The following is a 26,904-nucleotide window of genomic DNA, read 5'->3' as shown; positions in this document are numbered from 1 at the left end:
TGAGAGGAGCAAGAAAAGTATATTTCTCCCTTACATTCCATATAACTCACATAGTTTTCTACATGTCACTTCCTAGTTGTTTGAGTGTGTGTGCGATCATCAAAAGATTTTTATCTAGTGTCTGTCTTTGGCCTTTTCTCTCTTACTAATCTGCATCATCTTGATGAATGATCTCATCAACGGCCATAGCTTCATCTGCTACTTAAACGGTAATGATCCCCAAGTTTATAGATCCCCTAGGATCTATAACTAGTCTGCAGACTCGTGTATCTGATGTCTCACCAAGCATCTCACAAGAATTCTCCACAGGTATTGAAAACTCACTGCCCAGAGCTAAACTCCTTACCTTGCTGCCCATCTGCCATCATAATCCTTCCATCGCATTTCACATCCTGTTGAGTGGCACCGTAATTTACCAAGTTTCCCAAGTCAAAAGCCTAGGAATCATCCTTGATTTTGGTCTCTCCTTAGTCTTCCCATTCTACAATTCACCAAACTTGATGATTCTATCCTTTTACATCTCTGTACTAAATCCTTTCCTTTGTATCCCCATTGTCACAGCTGTATTTTGAACACTGATTTCTCTCCTGAATTATTTGAAACAGCCTGACCTCCCTGACTTCAGTGTCCTTAGTCCATTCATAACTGCTGGCCCTCCTCCATCACACTCCCATGTCTATGCTGTTCCTTTCACCTGGAACATTACTCCATCTCCATCCCCACCACAGTTATCCCCATTAAGAAGACAACTCTGCTTAATTCACTTTTATTCCTGACTCAAGTCGCAAAAGGGTACCTTTCTTTGATCTCCAATTGTTCCATTTTTACTGCTACATAGCATTTATCCAAACCTGTATGCTTGCAATCTCTCTCACTGGACTATAAGATCCTTAAGGGCGAAATTTCTCTCTTTTATCTATGCAACACTAATATCTATCATAATGTTTAACAACTGGTTTCATTCAATAAGCATTCAGTTAATGAAGGAATTAATAAATGAATAAACAAATAATTCATTCAATAATATTTCTTGAGCATGTTCTGCACTAGACACCTAAGTGCTGGTGATATATTAGTGAACCAAATAGAAAACATTATTTGGCCTTGTGAAGCTTATCCTGCAGTGGGCATGGGGGTAATCATGAGATTGGATGGAGGAAAATCAGTCAGAGGAAGAGAGGCTTCAAAATGGACCTCATCCACATAACACTATCGCTTTCATTCTTTCCTCTTCTCATTATCTTCCAAAATTAAATTTTGGAGAATAACAAGACTGTTTCACTCAGATGAGGACACTAAGGATATATTCTTTTGACAGGAGTTATGTGAATAGAAACTTCAAAGTAAGATTTGTAAAGTCTGAAATACATGCAAATATTTACCTTCTTCTTTAGATAGTTCAGTCTCTCATCTGTCTGTGATTTAAGAGTGATACATGCAAACTCCATGTGAACCATCTTCTTTTCACTGTTTTCTAGGAAATAAAGCTGAACAAAAGTTCATTCTCATAATAACTTCATAAAATAACTATTTGCATTGAAATGTAAACAAAGGTTAATAGTTGATTTTAAATAAATATCAATAATTTTCAAATCATATCTCTCAAAAAAGGAGTATAACAATTAATAAGCTCATAATGCCATGTTGCCTGGACAAGAGTTTATTAAGTACCTACTGTTACATGAGATGTGTGTTTAGAATTAATTTTTCAATTCTTCTTTATCAATATAATATCCTGTAACTTCAATTTACCAATTGAATAAAGGTGTTAAAAGAAGGACGCTAGGTATATCACTAAGAGATTAAGGCAATAATGGTGTCTTCGGAGTTGTCATTTTGAAAGTGAGACATCCATGCCTTTATATCATTGTTTATCCTCAAAGAACTGATCACATTTAATTGATATTTTCATAAAATCAAATCAAAGCATCTTGTTCAAAACAGGCTGATCCCCATACATTGAGAGCTAAACAATAACCAAAAAAATAATCCCTCAGTTAATAAAGGAATTGTCAAAACATGATTTGTAAGGGAATTTGATATCTAGTTCTGTGAATATGTATAAGTATTTGAATTCATCCATTTTAATCTAATTTCTGGTAACGGACATAGTTTCCCTCACTACATCGTTTTTAGGAACAATCAATACAGCTCTTTTCATTTAGGTAAAAATAATAAAAATAATAATAATAATAATAATTAGTACTGATTACATGCCAGGCACTATTCCAGGTATTTATATGTATTAGTTTGTTGACTACTCACCACTCTGTATGATAGAAACTATAAAGATATGTATCCCATTTTACAGAAGAGGAAAGGGATGCATGAAAAAGCATGGAAAAATCTATTGAGCTCTGTATACTAAATGCAATTACAAAGACACGTAAAAAGAATATGTGCACAAGAGATATGACTCTATTCATAGGTTTCTTGTAGAAAATTTAATCAATAATAAGAATATGGAAGCTTATTCCAAAAGTTTCCTTGGCACCATTTGTCTCTTGTATGTGCAGGTATATGCTTGTGTATCTCAGAGACCAAATTCCATAAACTGCTAAGAAAAAAATACACCAAGCATCTCTCTAGTATCATCAATGTAATCAGTGCTCACAATATATATTTTATAGAAAACTATATTTACTACAAAGTAGATACAATGAAACTTAATTTCCAAAAGGGTAGAGTAAATTATTAAATTGTACTTATCACCTCTTATCCTGAGATCATCTCACCTCTGTGTGATTTATGCCTCATGGTTTGGTGTTCCAGGTCCCGGGCAGGAAGTCTGTCTCACTAACCAACAAGTTGGCAAAAAGACAATAAGAGGAGAGAAAGGAGAATCTAATTGCTCTGTGATGTTCCAGCTAACCCCTGCACAGGATGTCTCCTCACAGACTCACATTCAGATGCTCTCCCTTCACACCTTAGGTAAAATGATGAGGACATTTAAAGTCTGCTCAATATCAGATAATATGATCCTGTGTTCAATAAGTACATTTGAATCTACGACCCATTATTGCTGAACTATGAAAATAGGCGTAACACCAAAATATATATTTACATTTTTCTCAGAATTCTGGCCAATTTTATTTTAAGAATGGGGATGCAAATTTTTTTCTTTTTTTGTGAAGAAGATCAATCCTGAGCTAACATCTGATGCCAATCCTCTTTTTTCTGAGGAAGATTGGCCCTGAGCTAACATCTGTGCCCATCTTCCTCTACTTTATATGGGACGCCGCCACAGCATGGTTCGACAAGCAGTGCGTCGGTTCGTGCCCAGGATCCGAACTGGTGGAGCCCGGGCCTCCACAGTGGACTGTGTACTTAACCGTTTGCGCCACCCGGCCGGCATGGGGATGCACATTTTTAAGAAATTTTTAATTTAAAAAGTATAATTCTCTAAGGTAGACCTAAAAATTATTTTTCTTTCTTCGTGAAAGCAATACAATCATTAATTCATTGTTTTAATATATATTTACTGATTACATAATTATATGTCAGGCTATGTTCTGGAAGATAGGAATATAGCAATCAACAAATATAGCAAGCAAATGAATATCTCCATGGTCGTGAAGTTTATTTTGTAGTAAGGTGGAAGACAGTAAATAAGTCAAAAGCATACTAAATTTTGACCTTAAAAACTAAGAAGAAAAATATATCCAAAGAGAGGATACAGAGTTTGGGGATAGTAATAGAAGAACTCACTTGAGAAGAAAACACTTCAATAAAATCCTAAAAGATATGCGAAGAGATTATGATTCTAAATATAGATTAACTCCATCAGAGCACAAATCATGTCTTATTATTCACTATATAAATAATAATTGAATAAATACATTTAGAGCAACTTCTGTGTGCTGACCATTTTGTCAATAAATAAAATTATTCAATACCCATACAAGAAACGATAAATCAAAATTACAGAGAGAGAGATCAAAACATATTTGGATAGTTTCTTTAATAACAAATAAGGCATTTCAAATCTGTGAGTTGTATAGCTCCTCTATTTTATAAGTTAATTCTTTTGCCCATGCCTACAACCCTAGCTATTCTCTGCTCTTTTTTTCTCTAATTTCATACGCTGCATTCGTTTCATTGACTCCACTATCTTGACTTGAGCCAATGCCTTCTCCTGTCTGCACAATGCCACTCCTCTCACTCATCTCTCTTCTCTCTTCCCAAACCATAGCTGGTTAAATACCATGCATCTTTCAGGTCTTAGACGAAAAAAAAAATTAATCACTTATATAGGAATGCTTTTACTGATTCTTAAACTAGATTATAATCTTACTATATGTTCCCATTATTCCCAATATTCCCTATCATAAAAATATTATGCATTAGTGTTTATTTCTCACTGTTTCCATTAGATTATATAACCCATGAGGTTTGAGACCTGTCTGACTTGCTCATTAATCTATCCTTGCCAACCACAACATCAGGCACATTTTAAACACTGAATACATATATGTTACATTATCTTAAAAACTAATAATAAATGAATTTATTTTTATAAAGACTTTTAGAAGTAGGTAGGGAATTTTACATTTGAATTCAGAGAAATTAAATAGATTACTTAATGTCACAACAATGTGGACAGGGGAGCCAAGTTCTTTGTCTTTCTACTGAAATAGGCCCTCTTGTCAAACTTAGATCTTTACCTATATGAGATCAAAGTTAAACCGAGAAAGCACATAAAACTTCTAAGTTCAAGCATCTCTCTAAATAAAATATTTTATTGATTTATAATTTACATACAGCAATTTTCATCCTTTTTAAGAGTACAGTTTGATGTTTTAACAGATGTATGTAGTTTGTACCCACATACATAATGGAGATATAGAACATTCCCATCTCCCATAAAGTTACTTCATGCCCCCTTGTAGACAATCATCTCCCAGCAACATTTCTCTTGACAACTACAGGCAACCACTAATCTAATTATTTTCTTCATAAGTTTGCTTTTTCTGCAACATCATAGGAATGGGTTCATAATGATATGAAGGCTTTTGATTTTCAGATTTACCAATGTTGTTGTATGTATCAGTAGTTCATTCTTTTTTATAGCTGAGATTATTCCATTTTATGAATTGTTATTCATTCACTTGTTGTCCACTTGTTAACCATTCACAAATTGGTGGACTTTTGGGCTGCTTCTAGTTGTTGGTGATTATGAACAAAGCCATAACATTCATATTATAGGGCTTTGTGTAGATATATATTTTCATTTCTCTTGTGTAAATACCCAGGAGCAAATTCTGGGTTATATGGTAAGTGTATATTTAACTTTATAAGAAATGGCTTATTGTCTTCCAAAGTGGCTGTACCATTTCACATTCAAAAGAGGGTTTTCAGATGTTCCACATCCTCATCAACACTTGGTATCATCCACCTTTTTCATTTTTGCATAGTATCTCGTTGTGGTTTTAATTTACATTCCCCTAATAACCAATTACTTTTTTGCCATCTGTATATCTTCTTTGGTGAAGCATCTATTTAAATCATTTAACCATTTTCTAATTGAGATTTATATAAACATGAAGCAGCTTCTTGTCATGTGGATCTCTCCATAAGGCATCCCGGGACATGGCAGCTGGATGCCCTCAGAGCAAGTGAGTGAGAGTGAGAGAGCACTCAAGATGGAAGCCGTAGTCTTTTTGTAACCAAATCACAGAAGTGACATACCATTACTTTTACCACAACTATTCTTAGAAGATAGTCACCAAGTCCAATCTACTCTCAAGGTGAGGAGATTACACAAGGGCAAAAATAAGAGAAGGCAGGACTCACAAGAGGCCATTTTAAGGGCTGCCTGCCAGACATACATAGAAATACAATTACACATTGACTATGTTTCCTATAAACTTAATACAATTATTTATTAGTTATCATAGCTTTTAAATAGATTCTTTGAGTAAATACTTTTTATACAATCAGATCATCTGCAAATAAAGAAAATTTTGTTTCATTTTTTCTAATCCGTATACATTTTATTTCTTATTCTTGATTAACTACATTGGTGAAAGCCTCCAGTACAGCATTGATACAAAGAAATGAGTGGATATCCTTGCCTGTTTCCAATCTTAGGGTAAAGCGTTCAGTTTTTCACCTTCAAGAATGATGTGGGATGTAAGTTTTTTGTATATGCTCTTTAGCAGTTTGAGGACAATTGTCTTGTATTCATAGTTTTCTAAGACCTTCTACCAAGAATGGATGCTGAATTTTGTCATGTATTTTTTTACATGTATTAAGTTGAATACATAGTTCCTCTCTTTTCTGGTGTGTTGAAATAAGGAATCATACTAAGTAGCTTTCAGAAGTTGAAATAACCTTGAATTCCTAGGATAAACTCCAACTAGTCATGGTGTATTAATAATTTTTTTAATATATTCCTGACTTTGATTTGCTAACATTTTGCTAAGGAAATTTTCTCCATATTCAGGAGGCATATTGGTCTGTAATTTTTTTTTCTTAAAATATCTTTATCTTGTTTTTGTATCAGAGTAATGCTAGTGTCATAAAATCAATTGAGAAATGTTCCCTCCTCATCTAATATCTGGAAGAGTTATGTAGAATTGGTATTATGTTTTCTTCAAGTGTTCAGTAGAGTTTTTCAGCGAAGTGTGAAGTTTTCTGTATATGAGGCTTTGTAAAGCTGGAAATTGAATTACTTTAATAGATATAGAGCTAGTTAGGTTAACTATTTCTTCTTAAGTGGACTTTAGGAGTGTGTCTTTCAAGAATACAGATTATATGTCACTAAATTTATTAGTAGAAAGTTGTTTATAATATTTTCTTATTATGATTTAAATGCCTTTAGCATCTGTATAACTCTCCCTGCTTCATTCTTGATATTGGTAATTTGTGTCTTCTTACTTTTGTGGGAAACAATCAATTTTGCTGATATGTTAAAAGAATTAGCTTTCGGTATAAACTTCTCTTTATAAAATAAGTAAGTCATGAGGATGTATTGTACAGCGTGGTGACTATAGTTAATAATACTGTATTGGATATTTGAAAGTGGCTGAGATCGTACATATTAAAAGTATTCATCATACAAAAAATTTCTGTAGCTATGTATGGTGATAGATGTTAACTAGACTTACTATGGTGATCATTTAGCAATATATACGAATATTGAGTCATTATGTAGTACAGCTGAGACTAACATAATGTGGTATGTCAATTAGACTTTAATAGAAAAAAAGAATCAGGTTTTGGTTTAATTTATTTTTCTGTATTGTTTTTCTTTTTTCTATTTCCTAGATTTATGCTCTTATCATTATTATTTCCTCCTTTCAGCTAGCTTTGGGACAATTTGTTCTCATTTTTATAATCCTAAAGGTGCAAGTTAGGATAATTGATTTCAGATGTCTCTTTTCTTCTAAAAGAATTATTTTGTTTTATAATTTCCCTCTAAGAACTGCTCAAGTTAGTGTCACAAATTTTGCTATATTGTACTTTCATTTTCATTCAGTCCAAAATATTTTCTAATTTCCATTGTGATTTCTTCCTTGAGCTGTATGTTATTTATAAATGCATGTTTAAATTTAACATATTTGGGTATTTTCCAGATATATTTATGTTGTTGATTTTTAAATTAATTTTAATATGACTAGAAAACATGCTATGTGTGATTTGTTATTTTAAATTTGCGGACTTTTGGGGGGCCAAAATACAGGCTATTCCAATGAATATTCCATATGCACTTAAAATAAATATATTTTCTTCTATTGTTGAGTGGAGTGATATATATATATATATATCTCTCTTAGGTCAATTTAGTTGCTAGTGTTCTTCCAGATTTTCTATATCCTTACTTATTTTTATCTAAATATTCTGACTTTTACTGAGAGAACTATGTTGAAATGTCCAAATATAATTGAAGATTTATTTATCCTTTCAATTCTATCTGTTTTGGTTTTATATATTTTCAAGTTCTGCTTTTATGTGTATACAAACTGATTATTGTTATGTCATCTTATTGCACTGATTCCTTCAACATTATGTAATATTCTTGCTTATCCCATAGTAGCCGACAGATTTTTCTTTCAGTCAGTACTTCAAAGATGTCACATTATCATCTTGTAGTTTGCATAATTTCACATGAGAAATCTATCATTCTTATTGTCCCAAAGCTCTTAAACAATCTGTTATATTAATTTTTACTCTTTTTTACTCTTCCTGGTTCAGTTGAGATAATTTCTGTTGAACCATCTTCAAGTCGGTACTTTTTCCTTATCTTGTGACTAGTTTTCTCATATGCCTGAAGAAGAAATTCTTTATTTCTGATATCATAGTTTTACCCATGATATTATTATTTGACTCTTTTTTATATAGTTTCCATCTCTCTGATAAAATTTCCCCATATGTTCATGTCACTTTTCCACTAATTTTCCAGGTTTTTGACATATTAAAAAAGTTATTTTAAAAGTATCTCTCTGATAACTCCAGCATCTTGAACATACCTGAGCTTATTTCAGCTATTTTGTCTTTTGACAGTGGATTGTTTTCCTGATTTTTGCACTTTCATGTCTACTAAATTTTTATTGAATAGTAAACACTGTATGTCGTCTCAGAAATGGAGACATCTCTTATTTTTAAGGCTATTAGAGTGGGATCATGTGTTGATTTATATTTCTCAGGTCTATTCAGTACATGACAGACCTGAAGTTCTTCTAGTGATGAGCTGCTGCTGCCTAGCACTTAGTGTGGGGTCTGGGGAGCTGGAGGGTGTCTCTGAGTGTTTTTGTTCCACTCTCTGATTTTAGCAGGCCTTGCACACCTGCACTTAGAAGGGAGTCTCTCCACAAAGAAATGGAAAGATATTCCATACTCTTGCATTGGAAGAATTAACATAGTTATAATGTCCATGCTTTCTAAGGCAATCTACAGATTCAATGCAATTCCTATCAAAGTTCCAATGAAATATTTCAAAGAAATAGAACAAAGAATCCTAAAACTTATACAGAACAGCAAAAGACATCGAATAGACAAAGGAATCCTGAGGAAAAAGAACAAAGCTAGAGGTATCAAACTCCCTGAATTCAAAGTATACAACAAAAATATTTTCGACAAGGGAGCTAAGAAGATACAATGGAGAAAGGAGTCTCTTCAATAAATGGTGTTGGGATAACTGGACAGCCACATACAAAAGAATGAAAGTAGACTATTATCTTACACCATACACAAAAAGTAACTCAAAATGTATTAAAGACTTGAATGTAAGACCTGGAACCATGAAACTTCAAGAAGTAAACATGGGAGGTATGCCCTTCGACTGCAGTCTTAGTAGCATATTTTCAAGTACCCTGTCTATCTGGGCAAGGGAAACAATAGAAAACGATAAACAAATTGGACTACATCAAACTAAAAAGCTTCTGCACAGCAAAGGCAATCATTACCAAAACAAAATGACAACCTAACAGTTGCGTGAAGATATTTGCAAACTATATATCTGATAAGGTTTTAATGTCCAAAATATATGCAGAACTCATACATCTCAACAACAAAAAAACTACCAACCCAATTAAAAAATGGGCAAAAGATCTGAACAAACATTTCTCCAAAGAAGATATACAGGTGGCTAACAGGCACATGAAAAGACGTTCAACATCACCATCAGGGAAATGCAATTCAAAACTACAGTGAGATATCACCTCACGCCTGACAGAATGGCTATAATTAACAAGACAGGAAATAACAGATGTTGGAGAGGATGTGGAGAAAAGAGAACTCTCATACACTGCTAATGGGAGTGCAAACTGATGCAGCCACTATGGAAAACAGTATGGAGATTCTTTAAAAAATTAACAATAGAACTACCATACTATCCAGCTATTCCACTGCTGGATATTTTTTCAAAGAACATGAAAACATGAATGTGTAAAGATATATGCAATCCTATGTTCATTGCAGCATTATTTACAATAGCCAAAACTTGGAAGCAACCTAAGTGCCCATCAAGGGACAAATGGCTAATGAAGATGTGACAATGGAATACTATTCAGCCATTAAAAAAGGATGAATTCTTACCATTTGTGAAAATATGGATGCACTTTGAGGGTATTATGCTAAATGAAATAAGTCAGAGAAAGAAAGTCAAATACTGTATGATCTCACTCATAAATGGAAGATAAAAACAACAAGAAACAACCACATAGAGATAGAGATTAGACTGATGATTACCAAAGGGGAATGGGGGAGAGAGGAGGATGAAAGGGGTGATTAGGCACATGTGTATGGTGATGGATTGTAATTAGTCTTTGGGTGGTAAACATGATGTAATCTACACAGAAATCAATATGTATGATATACACCTGTAATTTATATAATGTTATAAACCAACGTTAACTCAATAGAAAAAATAAAACTGTCATATCCTAGCCTGGCTGGGGAGGCCCTGGTTAGCAAAAAAAAAAAAAAGGGCATCTCTAAACTCTTGCTCCTCTCCCAGTAGTAGACATCTGGTTTCTTCCATTAAGTATGATAGTGTTGGGAAAAAGTAGAAATTCCAATTTCTCTTGGTCTAGCCTCAGTCTTGGGCAGGTTCTATGTATTGTCAAATTCAGAATACTCTAATACTGTAATGGTAGTCTGTAAGTCAATTAATTCTAGTGTAAAGGCTAAAAGAAAAAAGTGAAAAATAACTATAGTTAAAATAATTTGTTAATGGATACACAATATAAAAAATGTAAATTGTTACATCAAAAACAAAATATGGGAAGGGAATAAAAGTACAGTTTTTACATGCAATTGAAGTTAAGTTGATATTGAAGTTAAGTTTAAAATAGATACTTATACATATAAGATGTGGTATGTAAATGTCATGGCAACCACAAAGCAAAATCCTGTAGTAGGTAGACTAAAGATAAAGGAATTAAAGCATATTACTACAGAAAATCAGCAAATCACAAAGAAAAAAAGAAAGAGAGGAAGCGAGGAAAAAGGGTATTCCAAAACAGTCAGAGAACAACTAATGACATGGTAATAATAGATCTTTATCTATCAATAACTACTCGAAATGTAAATGGATTAAATCCTCCAATCAAAAGACACATAGTGGATAAATGGATAAAGAAACACGACCCAACTATCTGCTGCCTTCAAGAGACTTGGTCCAGCTTTAAGGACACACACAATATCAAAGTGAAGATGTGAAAAAAGGAAACCAAAAGAATGGTAAACGGAAACCAAAAGAAAGCAGAAGTAACTATTTTTATAACAGACAAAATATGTCAAAAACTGCAGCAAGAGACAGAGGGTGTCATTATATAATGATAAAGTGGTCAATTCAACAAGAAAATACAACAAATGTAAATATACATGCACCCAACCTCAGAGCACCTAAACATATTAAGCAAATATAAACAGATCTGAAGGCAGAAATAGACAGTTATGCAATATATTAGGAGACTTCAAAACCCCACTTTCAACAATGGATAGATCATCCAGACAGAAAATCATACGGAAATATTGGTCTTAAACTACACTTTAGAACAAAAGGACCTAACATATATAACACAGAAAAATCCACTTAACAGCAGCAGAATACAAATTCTTCTCAAGTGCACACAGAACATCCTCCAGCATAGATCACATGATAGGTCACAAAACAAGTATGAACAAATTTAAGATTGATATGTTGAGTATTTTTTTCGAACCACAATGGTATAAAACTAAAAATCATACCATACGGGAGGAAAGGTGGAAACTTCACAAATATGCAGAAACTAAACAACACACTCTTAAAAAGTTAGCAGATTAAAAAAGAAATCAAAAGGGAGAGGAAACAATATCTTGAGACAAACAAAAATGGAAATACAACATACCAAGCTTATGAAATGAAACAAAAGCTGTTCTAACAGGAAAGTCTACAGTGACAAATTCCTACATTAAGAAAATGAAAGCTCTCAAATAAAAAAAACTTACTTTACACCTCAAGGAACTGGAAAAAGAAGAAAAAACTAAGTGCAAAGTTAACAGAAAATAACAAAAATCAGAGCAGAAATAAAGAAAATAGAGAATAGAAAGACAATAAAAAATATGAATGAAACTAAGAGCTGCATTTTGAAAACATAAGCAAAAATGACAAATGTTTAGCTAGATTAACCAAGAAAAAAAAGAAAGATGACCCAAATAAATAAAATTATAAATGAAGGAGGATTATTACAACTGATACCACGTAAATACAAAGGACCATAAGAGACTACCACGAACAACTATACACCAGCAAACTGGATAACCAAGAAAAATAGATAAATTTCTGGAAGCATACAGCCTACCAAGACTGGATCATGAAGAAATAGAATATCTGAATAAATGTATAAGTAGTAAGAAGATTGAATCGGTAATCAAAAAGCTTCTAACAAAGAAAAGCCAAGGACCAGATAGATTCCCTGGTGAATTCTACCATACATTTCAAGAAGAATTAATAGCAATCCTTCTCAAACTCTTCCAAAAATTAAAGAGACGGAAACACTTCCAGACTTGTTTTTTCAGGTTAGCATTACCCTGATACCAAAGTCAAAGAAAGACACTACAAAAGAAAAAATTCAATCCTATATCCCTGATAAACATACATGTAAAAATCTTCAACAAAATATTTGCAAACTGAATTCAACAATACATTAAAGGAATCATACACCATGATCAAGTGGCATTTATTCTGGAACACAAGAATGGTTCGACATACAGAAATCAATAAATGTGAACACCATATTAACAGAAGGAAGTTAAAATCATATGATCATCTCAATAGATGCAGAAAAAACATTGAACAAAATTCAACATCCTTTCATAGTAAAAATTCTGAACAAATTAGGTATAGAAGGAATGCACTTCAACAAAATAAAGGATATATGAGAGGTCAAAAGTAGTATCACACTCAGCAGTGAAAAGCTGAAAGCCTTTTCTCTAAGATCAGGGACAAGACAAGGGTGTACACTTTCACCACTTCTATTCAAAATAGTACTGGAAGTCCTAGTCAGAGCAGATAGGCAAGAAAAATAACTAAAGGCAACATTAAGAAAAAAATAAGTAGCATTGTCTTCGTTTGCAAATTACATAATCTTATTCTAGAAACCCCCAGAGATTCCACAAAAAAACTGTTAGAACTTATAAATTAATTCAGTAAAATTGCAGTATACAAAATTAACATACGAAAATCAGTTGCATTTCTACACACTAACAAAAAAATCTGAAAGAGAAATTTAAAAATTAATCTCTTTTACAATAGCACCAAAAAGAATAAAAAACTTAGAAATAAATTTAACCAATGAAGTTAAAGATCTATATACTGAAAACTATAAGAAATAGATGAAAGAGATTGAAGAAGACACAAAGAAATGGAAAGATGTTCTATGCCTTGGATTGGCAAAAAATTATATTATTAAAATATCCATACTGTCCAAAGTGATCTATGAATTCAATGCAATTCCTATCAAAATTCCAATGGCATTTTTCACAGAAATAGAAAAAAATCCTAAAATTTGTATGGAACAAAAAAAGACCCCTAATAACCAATGCAACCCTAAGAAAGAAGCTGGAGGCATCACGCTTCCTGATTTCAAACTGTATTACAAAACTACGGTAATCAAAACAATATGGTAGTGTCCTAAAAAATGGACATATACATCACTGGAACAGAATAGAGAGCCCAGAAATAAACTCAGACATAGACAGTCAACCAGTCTTTGACAAGGGCACCAAGAACACAAAATGGATAAATGATAGTCTCTTCAACAAATGGTGCTGGGAAAACTGGATCTCTGCATGGAAAAGGATGAAATTGACCTTTATCCTATACCACTCACAAAAATTAACATGAAATATACTAAAGACTTAGATGTAAGATTTGAAATTGCAAAACTTCTAGAAGAAAGCAGGGAAAAAGCTCTTCGGTTGACATTGTCTTGGCAGTGATTTTTGGATATGACAACAAAAGTGTAGGCAACAAAAAGAAAAATAGACTATGAGGACTATATCAAACTAAAAAGCTTCAACACACAAAGAAAACAACCAGCAAAATGAAAAGGCAACCTATGGAATTGGAGAACATAATTGAAAACTATATATCTAATAAGGGGTTGATATCAAAAATATATACCAAATTCATACAACTCAATAAAAATATAAAATAATTCAATTTAAAAATGGACGAAGAACCTGAATAGAGTTTTTCCAAAGGAGATATTCAAATGGCTAACAGGTGCATGAAAAGGTGCTCAACATCACTTGTAATTATGGAAATGCAAATCAAAACCATAAGATATCTCCTCACACCTGTTAGAATGGCTATCATGAAAAAAAAAGAGATAAATATTGGTGAGGATGTGGAGAAAAGGGAACTCGTGTGCACTATTGATGGGAATGTAAATTGGTACAACCACTGTGGAAAACAGTGTGGAGGCTCCTCAAAAAATTAAAAATAGAACTACCATATGATCTAGCAATCCAACCCCTAGATATATAGCTGAAGGAAACAAGATCAGTATCTTGAAGAGATATCTGCACTCCCATGTTCATTACAGCATTATTCACAATAACCAAAACATGGAAACAACCTAAGTGTCTGTTGATGGATGAATGAATAAAGAAAATCTAGTATATGTATAACAGAACATTATTCAGCCATGAGAAAGAAGGAAATTCTGCCATTTTCAATAACATGGATAAAACTTGAAGGCTTTATCCTAAGTGAAATAAGTCAGAGAGGGAGAAATACTGTTTTCTATCACTCATATGAGTAATCTATAAAAAGTCAAATTCATAGAAACAGAGAGTATAGTGGTGGTTGCCATGGGTGGGGGGTGAGGGAACTGAGGATATGTTGGTCAGAAAGTACAAAGTTTCAGTGTTAAGATGAGTAAGATCTAAGCATCTAATGTGCAGCATGGTCACTATAGTCAATAATACTGTGCTGTATATTTGAAATTTGCTAAAAGAATAGATCTGATGCATTCTCACACACACACACAAAGACAGCTATGTGATGTGATGGATGTGTTAATTAACTTGATTGTGGAAATCATTTCACAGTGTATATGTCTAACAAATCATCACATTGTACTCTTTAAAAATATACAATTTGTCAATTATAGTCAATAAAGCTGAGGAAAATGTTTTTAAATAAAATAAAAATAAAATTAAAACATGTTTAAAAGAATAATAGTCTGATGATTTCAGCATATTTTTTTAATACTTTTCTCTTTGCCTTAAGAGGAAAAACCTAGGAAATAATATCTTATATTAAAGAAGGATTCATTTGAAGTTGTAATTCCTTTAGTCTAATTTCTATTCCGTTATTTTCTTCTAGATCCTCCTAAAATAAAATTTAGTACTGTTTTAAAATTAAAGCTTTGCAGGTATAGTATGATCCTATTTAACTAAATGCATTTTTATCTTCTATGTATCTACCTATTTATCTAGCTACATATCTGTTATACATTCATAGATCGTATATTCGCAATGATTATTTCTAGTTGATACATAACATTTCAAATTTTGAAAAAGTTTATTTTTTTATTTAACTGCAATTTCAATTTTTGTAAAGAATCTATACAGTGTTTTTAAAAACCAATTGTCAGTTTAATTAAACAAGAAAACAATGACTAGAATGGAAGTTTAAAAGAATTTTTAAGTGATTACAGATGGTGAAATTTTTTTCTTTGTACTTTTATGTATTATAATAATTTTTAATTATTTCATAGAGATTTTCTTTATGTACATTGTCATGCATTTAAGAATGTTGAACACACACTTTTGTTTTGCATATTTGTCATCAAGTAGACACAGTAGAAGAGAACATACAATAACTGGGAAACATTGTTAAGAAACCCCAGAGATGTATTCAACAATGTGGAGCACTTTAAAGCAAAAGTAAGTATTTTAATTCTTGGTGATTCTGAGCTAAAGAAAAACTGTACATTCATACCATAGATCATCAATTCTATATCATCTTTGATCAAAGATTAAAAATAAATCCTATAGGAGAGCAGGGGGGTGAAATGGGTGAAGGGGAACAAAAGGTGCAAACTTAGAGTTATGAAATAAGTAGAGAAAATCACCCAAGCTGAACAGATAAAATAAAAAAGAATTAAAAAGAGTGAGGACACTCTAAGGGATCTCTGGGACAACATCAAGTGAGTAGCATCTGTCTCATAGGTGTCCCAGAAGGAGAAGAGAGAGACCAAGGGGCACAGAATCTATTTGAAGAAATAATAGCTGAAAACTTTCCTAACTGAAGGAAGGAAACAGACATCCAGGTACAGGAAACACAGAGAGCACCAAACAAGATAAACACAAAGAGGCCCACACCAAGACACCTCATAATTTAAATGTCCAGAATTAAAGGTAAAGAGAGAATCCTAAAAGCTGCAAGAGAAAGGCAACACGTTACATACAAAGGGAATCCCATAAGGCTAACAGATGACTTCTAAGCAGGAACCTTACAGGCTTGAAGAGAGTGGCATGACATATTTAAACTGCCAAAAGGAAAAAACCTCCAGCCAAGAATACCTACGTGGAAAGGATATCATTAAAGTGGAAGGAGAGATAAAGAGATTCCGAGACAAGCAAAAATTAAAAGAGTTTATCAACAAGAAACCAGTCCTATAAGAAATGCTAAAGGGACTTATTTAAGGGGGAAAGAGAAGACCACAAATAGGTAGAAATTATCTATGTCCATGATAAGAGGGATGCAAACACACAAAAAAGAGGTTAGATACGATATCAGAAGAATAAAATGTGGAAGGAGGGGTGTAAAAGATTAGAGCTTTTAGAAAGAGGTCAAACTAAAGAGACCATCAACTTAATACAGATTGCTATATACATTGGTTATTATGTATGAACCTCATGGTAATGAAAAATCAGAAACTGATAATAAATACACAAAAAACTAAGAGAAAGGAACCCCAAATATAATACTAAAGAAGCCATCAAACCACAAGGGAAAAGAGCAAGAGCAGAAGAAAGGAACAGAGAAGAACTACTAAATCACCCAGAAAAAAAGTGAAAAAGTCCAGTAAGTGCTTACTTATCAATAGCTACTTTAAATGTCAATGGACTAAATGCTCCAATCCAAAGGCATAAGGTGGCTGATTGGGTGAAAATACAAGACCCATATATATGCTGCATACAAAAGACACACTTCAGAACTAAAGACACTCACAAACTGAAAGTGAAGGGATGGAAAAAGATAATCCATGAAAATGGCAATGAAAAGAAAGCTGGAGTAGCAATACTCATCTCAGACAAAATGGACTTTAAAACAAAAACTGTAACAAGAGACAAAAAAGGGCACTACATAATGATCATGGAACAATACAACAAGAGGAAATAAGACTAAATAAAATATCCATGCACCCAACAGAGGAACACCTAAATATATAAAGCAATTACTAACAGATATTAAAGAAGAAATAGATAGCAACAGAATAATAGTACGAGACATGAAGACTCCAGTTACACCAATGGGTAGATCATCCAAACAGAAGACTGATAGGAAACTAGACCAGATGGACTTAGTAGATCTACAGAACATTCCATGCAAAAACAGAAGAAGAATACACCTTCTTTTCAAATGTACATGGAACATTGTCCAGGGATTGATCACATATTAGGCCACAAAACAAGTCTCTATAAATTTAAGAAGATTGAAATAATACCAAGCATCTTTTCTGACCGGGATGCTATGAAACTAGAAATCAACAATAGGAAGAAACTAAGAAAAACCACAAGTATATGGAGATTAAACAAAATTCTACTGAACAATGATTGGGTCAATGAATAAATCAGAGGAGAAATCAAAAAGTACATGGAGACAAATGAAAATGAAAATAGAACATGCCAGAATTTATGGGGTACAGCAAAAGTGGTTCTAAAGAGGAAGTTGATAGCAATACAGGTCTATCTCAAATTTCAAATAAACAATCTAACAGTGCACCTAAAGAAACTGGAAAAAGAAGAAAAAACAAAGCCCCAAATCAGTAGAAGGAGGGAACTGACAAAAATCAGAGGAGAAATAAATGAAACAGAGAGTAAAAACACCATAGAAAAAAATCAATGAAACCAAGAGCTGGTTCTTTGAAAAGATAAACAAAATTGACAAACCTTTAGCTAGACTTATCGTTAAAAAACTGGGGAGGCTCAAATAAGTAAAATCAGAAATGAAAAAGGAGAAATTACAACGGACACCACAGAAATACAAAAGATTATAAAAGAATACTATGAGAAGCTATATGGAAACAAATTAGATAATCTGGAAGAAATGGATAAATTCTGAGAATCATAAAACCTTCCAAAATGGAATCAGAAAGAAATAGAAAATTCGAATAGACCAACCACCAGTAAGGATACTGAAACAGTAATCAAAAACGTTCCAAAATATACAAGTCCAGGACCAGATGGCTTCCTTGGTGAATTCTACTAAACATTCAAAGAAGAATTAATACCTACACTTCTCAAAATCTTCCAAAAATTGAGGAGGAGGGGAAGCTTCCTAACTCATTCCACAAAACCAACATTACCCTGATAGCAAAATCAGACAAGGACAACACAAAAAAAGAAAATTATGGGCCAATATCGCTGATGAACATAGATGCAAAAATCCTCCACAATACTAGCAAATATAATACAAAAATACATTAAGAAGATCGTACACCACAATCAAGTGGCATTTATTCCAGGGATGCAGCGATGGTTCAACATCCACAAATCAATCAATGTGACATACCACATTAACAAAATGAAGAATAAAAATCACATGATCATGTCAATAGATACAGGGAAAGTATTTGACAATACATAGCACCCATTTATGATAAAAACTCTGAATAAAATGGGTATAGAAGGAAAGTACCTGAACATAATAAAGGCCATATATGACAAATCCACAGCTTTTATCCTAAATGGTGAAAAACTGAAAGCTATCCCTCCAAGAACAGGAACCAGACAAAGATGCCCACTTTCACCATTCCTATTTAAGAGAATATTGGAAGTCCTAGCCAGAGCAATGAGGCAAGAAAAAGAAATAAAAGGGATCCAAATTGGAAAGGAAGAAATGGAACTGTCACTGTTTTCAGATGACATGATTTTATATAGAGAAAATCCTAAGGAATCCACCAAAAAACTTTTACAAATAATAAATGAATACAGTAAAGTAGCAGGATACAAAATCAACATACAAAAATCAGTTGCATTTCTACACATTAATGACAAGGTAGCAGAAAGAGAGATTAAGAATACAATCCCATGTACAATTGCAACAAAAAGAATAAAATACCTAGGAATAAACATAACCAAAGAGGTGAAAGATCTGTACACTGAAAACTATAAAACATTGTTGAAAAAAATTGAAGAGGACACAAAGAAATGGAAAGATATTCCATGCTCTTGGATTGGAAGAATTAATATAGTTAAAATGTCCATACTTCCTAAAGCAATCTACAGATCAATGTAATCCCTATCAAAGTCCCAACAACATTTTTCACAGAAATAGAACAAAGAATCCTAAAATGTATATGGAACCACAAAAAACACCAAATAGCCAAAGGATCCTGAGAAAAAAGGAACAAAGCTGGAGGTATCACACTCCCTGACTTCAAAATATACTACAAAGCTATAGTAACCAAAACAGCATGGTACTGGCACAAAAACAGAAACACAGGTCAATGGAATAGAATCGAGAGCCCAGAAATAAACTCACACACCGATGGATAGCTAAATTTTCACAAGGGAGACAAGAACATACAAGGGAGTAAGGAAAGTCTCTGCTAAATGGTGTTGGGATAACTGGACAGCCACATGCAAAACAAATGAAAATAGACCATTATCTTACACCATACACAAAAATTAACTCAAAATTGATTAAAGACTTGTTGTAGACCTGAAACAATGAACCATGGGCATGGGCAGTATGCACTTCAACATCAGTATTAGCAACGTATTTTCAAGTACCACGTATGACCAGGCAAGGGAAACAATAGAAAAAAGAAACAAATGGGACTACATCAAACTAAAAAGTTTCTGCACAACAAAGGAAACCATGAACAAAACAAAAATACAATCTACCAATTGGGAGAAGATATTTGCCAATCATTTATCTAATAAGCAGTTAATATCCAAAAAATACAAAGAACTCATACATCTCAACAAAGAAAAAACTAACAACCCAGTTAAAAAACGGGCAAAAGACCTTAAGAGACATTTCTCCAAAGAAGATATACAGATGGCCAACAGGCATGTGAAAAGATGTTCAACATCCTTAACTATCAAAGACATGCAAATCAAAATACACTGAGATACCACCTCACACTCCTCAGAATGTCCTTAATTAACAAGACAGAAAACAAAAAGTGTTGGAGAGCATGTGGAGACAAGGGAACTCTCCTACACTGCTGGTGGGAATGCAAAATGGTGCAGCCACTATGGAAAACAGTATGGAGAGTCCTCAAAAAGGTAAGACTAGAACCACCATACGATCCAGCTATTCCACCACTGGGTATTTATCCAAAGAACATGAAAACACGCATGCATAAGATCCAGGCACCCCTATGTTCATTGCAGCATTATTTATAATAGCTGAGACTCGGGAGCAACCTAGGTGCCCATGAAGGGACAAATGGATAAAGAAGGTGTGATATAAATACACAATGGAATACTTCTCAGCCATAAAAAAGGATGAATCTGGCCATTTGTGACAACATGGATGGACCTTGAGAGTATTATGCTAAGCTAAATAAGTCAGAGGGAGAAAGTCAAATGCCATACAGTCTCACTCATGAGTAGAAGACAAAAACAACAACAATCACACAGACACAGAGATTGGATTGGTGATTACCAGAGGAGAAAGGGGGAGGAAGGAGAGTGAAAGAGGTGATAGGTACATGTGTATGGTGATGGATTGTAATTAGTCTTTGCGTGGTGAACATGACGTAATCTATTCAGAAACTGGAAAGTAATGACGTACACCTGAAATGTACATAATTTTATAAACCAACAATAAAATATATATATATATAAAGAATTAATACAACTCAATACCAAAAATATAAATAATCCAATTAAAAATGGGCAAAGGTTCTGAATAGACATTTTTCCAAAGAAAATATACAAAAGACAAACAGATACATGAAAAGATGCTCATGTCATTAGGGAAATGCAAATTAAAACCATGAGATATCACCTCATGCCTTTTAGGATGTCTAGTACCAAAAAGACAAGAGAGGGGCCAGCCCCCGGAGTAGTGGTTAAAGTTTGGCACACTCCCCTTTGGCGGTCCGGGTTCATGGATTTGGATCCCAGGCGTGGACCTGCACCACTCATCAGCCATGCTGTGGCAGTGACCCACATATAAAATAGAGGAAGACTGGCACAATTGTTAGCTCAGCGTAAATCTTCCTCAGCAGGAAAAAAACAAAAAAAGACAAGAGATAACAAATAGTGGAGTGGATGTGGAGAAAGAATACCTGTGTACTGTTGGTGGGATTGTAAAAGCCAATACTGAAAACAGTATGGAGGTTCTCAAAAAATTAAAAATAGAACTACCATATGATCCAGCCATCCTACTTCTGGGAAGATATTGAAAGAAAATGAAAATACTAACCTGAAAAGATATCTGCACCCCCACATTCATAACAGCATTACTTACAACAGTGAAGGTACAAAAACAAACTAAAGGTGCATCAATAGATGAATGGATAAAGAAGTTGTGGTAGTCTCCCCATATCCATGGTTTTGCTTCCCCTGGTTTCAGCGACCCGTAGTCAACTGGAGTGCAAAAATATTAAATGAAAAATTCCATATATAAAAAATTCATTCCTTTTAAATTGTGTATCCTTCTGAGTGGTGTGATAAAAATCTTGCATTATCTGGCTCCATCCCACCCTAGACATGAGTCATCTCTTTCTCCATCTAGGAGCCAGTTATCAGATGCCTATTGCATTGCTTGCGTTCAAGTAACCTGTTTTTTACCTACTAATGGCCCCAAAGCACAAGAGTAGTGATGCTGGCAGTTCAGATACGCCAAAGAGAAGAAGTGCTTCCTTTAAGTGAAAAGGTGAAAGTTCTCGACTTAATAATGAAAAAAAATCCTATGCTAAAGTTGCTAAGATCTATGGTAACTTTTATTACAGTATTTTGTTATAATTGTTCTGTTTTATTATTAGTTATTGTGATTAGTATCTTATTGTGCCTAATTTTGAAATTAAACTTTATCATATATATGTATGTATAGCAAAAAACATGGTTATACAGGGTTCGGTACTATCTGCAGTTTCAGGCACCCAATGGGGTTCTTGGAACGTATTCCACTGGAAAAGCGGGGACTATTGTATACAATGTAGACTACTGTATACAACTGTATACAATTCCATACAATAATGGATACTATTCAGCCATAAAAAATGAGGAAATCCTACCATTTGCGACAACATGGATGGATCTTGAAGGCGTTATGCTAAGTGAAATAAGTCAGACAGAGAAAGACAAATGCTAAATGATCTCACTTATATGTGAAATCTAAAATAAAACCAAACTCATAGAAAAAGAGATCAGATTTGTGGTTAATAGAGGTGGAGCATAGGGGGAGGAGGAATTGGAGGAAAGTGGTCAAAATGTACAAACTTCCAGTGATAAGATAAATAAGTACCAGGGATGTAATGTACGACATGATGACTATAGTTAACTCTGCTGTATGGTATATAGGAAAGTTGTAAGGAGAGTAAATCCTAAGAGTTCTCATCACAAGAATTTTTTTTTTTTTTTTTTTTTGCTTTTCTTTTTTCTTTTCTTCTTATTGGATCTCTGTGAGATGATGGATGTTAGCTGAACCTTCTGTGATAATCATTTCACAATATATGTAAATCAAATCATCATGCTGTACATCTTAAACTGATACAGTGAGGTATGTAAATTATTTTTCGAAAAAACTGGAAAAAAAATACATTTTAAATTCTGAATTTTCACATAAGTTGTATTTTTAGAACATAAACTCTCAATTATATGTGATATGTGTTTTAAGTTTCGCTTAGCCAACATTTCATTATGTATTATCCTATCATTATTTTATATTGATATTATCTGTTAGCACTGTTATAAGGTAGGTATGCTTCATTGTATTATTTAAATTTTAGGGCCATTTAGAAATTCTCTATCCTAGGAAAAGAGGAATCAAAGTTTTGTAGCAAGCTCCCTTTTTAAGACATTTGACTCAATTATCATTTTAAAACACGTTATTTAACTCTCTTTTCTTCTTTCTGCTTTCTTATTGTATATAGTCATCCTGTTTTTGGTTCTACTTTTTCTGGACTATTTGACTTACAATTCCCAATGTTTTCCTGTCTTTACATATACAGTTAAAACAAATAACTCTTCATACTTTATAAATACACATATATTTAAAAAGAGGAAATAAATACATGTAGACACATTAACACACAATTTAATAAAATTAATTTACTTTAATTAATAAATTATTATTATTAATGCTCAAAGTGTCACCACTTGCCCCCCAAAAGCCTAATTCAAGCTAACTTCTATGAATTTTGTCTTAAATCTTTCCTTGTTTGCTGATAACAATGAGATATTCCTGATCTAACCTTAATTTTTCCCTCTTGAAGACATGAAATCAGCTAAATTCTAAAGAGCCCTGCTTCTTTCTCTCCTCCATTAAAAGTTTTTAATGACTTCCTTTTGAACTTTAGATGAACAACTAAAATTTTTTCATTTTCTGTCATTCTGCCACTACCTGTAATCTCCTCCCACACTGGCCTCCTTTGAGGTCTCAGATGCACCCAGATAGGTATTTGGGCATAATTTCTGTTTTTGAGGATTTTTTAGTCTAGTGGAAAAAAGCATTGCAATAAACAACAACAACAACAACGCAATATTTTCTTGGTATCACTGGCACCTAGTACAGCTCCTGGATCATAGCTGACCTGCAGTCAACAATTTGTGATTAAATTAAAGTAAGAGTCAGCTGGTATGATAAGCCAGATGAAAGAAATTAATGTATAAATTAAAAGTATTATTGCAACAGTGTTTCAAACAAAACACATATTAATTATCTAGGTCAAAACAAAATTGCAGAAGAATAAAATTATTGGAGATGGCTGCAGCATCATGTGGAACACTGTCCAATGAAAGACACTGAAAAAAATGAGTTTACGAAAATCTTTTTGGGTCAGGCCCACTGGCCTAGTGGATAAGTTCAGAACATTCTGCTTTCACAGCCTGGGTTCGGTTCCTGGGCATGGACCTACACCCCTCCTTGGTGGCCATGCTGTCGTGGAGGCTCACATAGAAGACAGAGGAAGATTGGCCACAGATGTTAGCTCAAGGTAAATACAGTCCTCAGCAAAAAAAAAAAAAAAAAAAAAAAAAAAAAAAATCTTTTCATTGAAAACTGCTATGTATGTGCTGCAGTCTCTGCCTCAATTTGCTTAAGGAGCATGTCTGCCCTCATTTTATATATATATATATAGAGAGAATATGTATCAACAAATAATGACTTTCTACAATATCTAAGAATAAATGGCTAATGTGCAGAGTTTCTAACGTTTAATAAATCATTAAAGTCGAATGATATGATTCATGTTTGTCTGAAGCTCCCCTTCCTAATGTCACTCACAACAAATTACAGCACGTATTTTTATTTTCTTTGACTTTTGTTTTTTTACAGCTGCTATAAGTACAAGAGCTAAAATAATTACAAGTCAGACTTTTTGTATGCAAGGAGTTTCCACAAGTGCTCCAAAGCCATGAAAGCCAAGAGATTTCCTTTCAGTTCTTCCCCTGGTACAGCCGTCTGTTGATACAGGAAACACGGTCCAGCACAGGATATTCACTTGGATTATTGAGAAGGATAGTCAGAAGAGAAAAAGAATGGCAAAAAAGGCCCAAACATTACTCTATAATGCATATACACAATTCTCCGACATTAGTATTCACCTCCCTAAAGAAACAAAGACTCTTAAATAGCGAACATACATTGATCTGTCAAATAAAACAAGATGAACTTTCATGTATTTTCTGCACCATAATTAATGCATGGACCCAGGAAGAGATGATGATCTGTTGCTCTGAGATGTTGGACTCATCCTCAGAAGTCATTAGGCATCTTATGAGAATTACTTCTTCGTCACCATTGAAAGGCTTATAAGTAGTGTTTGTGCATATCAGAGTAAAGAAAAATATTCTAAGAGCAGGTAAAGTCTGTGTCTTACTATCTCGGGAGAAAATGAGTTATATTTCCCTGGAGGTGTTCAAACATGATAGATAACCACTTGGCAGGGACGTTATGCAGAGAAATTTCCAAATTCATTGGATTGTTGGACATACAAGATCCAGCTCAAACCTATGATTTTATGATTCTGTGAAAATAGATGTTTACTGTAATCACCACATTTCCCATCAGAAGTTCTGGATTGTATTTTCTTCCCTTTGGCATGAGATTTCACCTCTGTGTAAATATCCTTCTCAGTCATTTCTGGAGACTAGAGAAACATATTGAGATAAGATATGGGGAAAGGAGAACCTCCTCCACAATAGTTCAAGAAAAAAATCATTACACTTCATACACTCGTGCAACATATGGGAATTAGCTGTCAATAAGAATCATACGTAAGTAGAATTTCTTCCTCTTTTATTATAATTCCTTTACACAGGGAATTGACTGAGCAGGTGATAAAGAGGCTGGGAAACCACTTGGGAGTCTATAAGGAAACTCAAGAGTTTAGCTATACCAGGAAGCCTCTACTGTCTCTAAACTAGGAATACAAGAAGGAGGTGGTTTTCCTGGAACCAAGACCACTGGCAGAAGCTAGAACCACAGAAGATCTGTCCAATGAGAGGACTATGAAGTAAGGCAGCTATTAGAGATGCAACCTAAAGTAGAGACGCATTAAACTAGCCTGGCTTCTCCCTTTCTCCCATCCTCCAAATTCCTATTAGCATCTCCTATTGACAAAACCCATCTCAAATCCAGAAACTTGGTTATACAGAACACATCTTCTGCACCTTCTCAGATTCTCAGCCTCAGCTTCATGTGTCTCTCGGGTTATTAACCACTTGCTTTACACAGTTGTCCTCACAATGACCACATGCAGGTGAGGCTGAATGAGTCCACTGTCTGAAGTCTACAACTGAACTCTCTAGCTCGGAACACCATTTCCAGACTCTTCTAACTATCATGCCATAGGACGTGAGAGCTGGATTCACCAGGAGCTGTACAGGCTAGAAGTGCCGGTTACTTGTTTCCATTTGGAATGAACTATAACCAACGGGAGACTGATGGAAAGGAGTTGGCACATAAATTCCTCTCCGCTCCTGCCTTCCCTGGACTATTTACTCTTGACCGGCTTTGTTCCGTCGTGGAGCAGTGGTCAGCTCAAGTATGTACCACCTTATATGTGTTTCCATCCTTCCTTGCCTCACTTCCCTTTTCCCTCATTTTACTGCCCTGTAAAGCATTCAAAGCACTTAAGTTTCTCCTCAGGCTTTGTTTGGTTGAGACACTGGGAAATGCAGCCTGGAGTGGTTAACTCCCCTGCAATGCAAAGCTGAGCAGAAGAAGAGCAAGGTATAGATCTGAACACAAACAGGCCCAGAGTGGCGTACTCTCACCTCAACGTTCATTTCCATCCTATATTCACATTTAAAATTTATGTAACAACTTCATGCTTTCACCTAACATCAGACAACTGTCTGCTATACCAAGAAAGAGGATCTTACCTTCTCCCCAACAAGGAGAGAAACAAAGCCCATTTAGTCATTGAGTCTATCTACATCAAATATCGGGCCTCCAAATGATATGCAGTCCTCCCCATCAGCTGTAGATGTGGCCTCTCATAGTTTGGAAATCTGTATTGCCATGATAAAATCCACTAACACCTCCTGTACTAA

Source organism: Diceros bicornis, chromosome 17 (genome assembly GCF_020826845.1).
Source record: "Diceros bicornis minor isolate mBicDic1 chromosome 17, mDicBic1.mat.cur, whole genome shotgun sequence".
NCBI lineage: Eukaryota > Metazoa > Chordata > Mammalia > Perissodactyla > Rhinocerotidae > Diceros > Diceros bicornis.
This window is presented reverse-complemented; position numbering follows the sequence as displayed.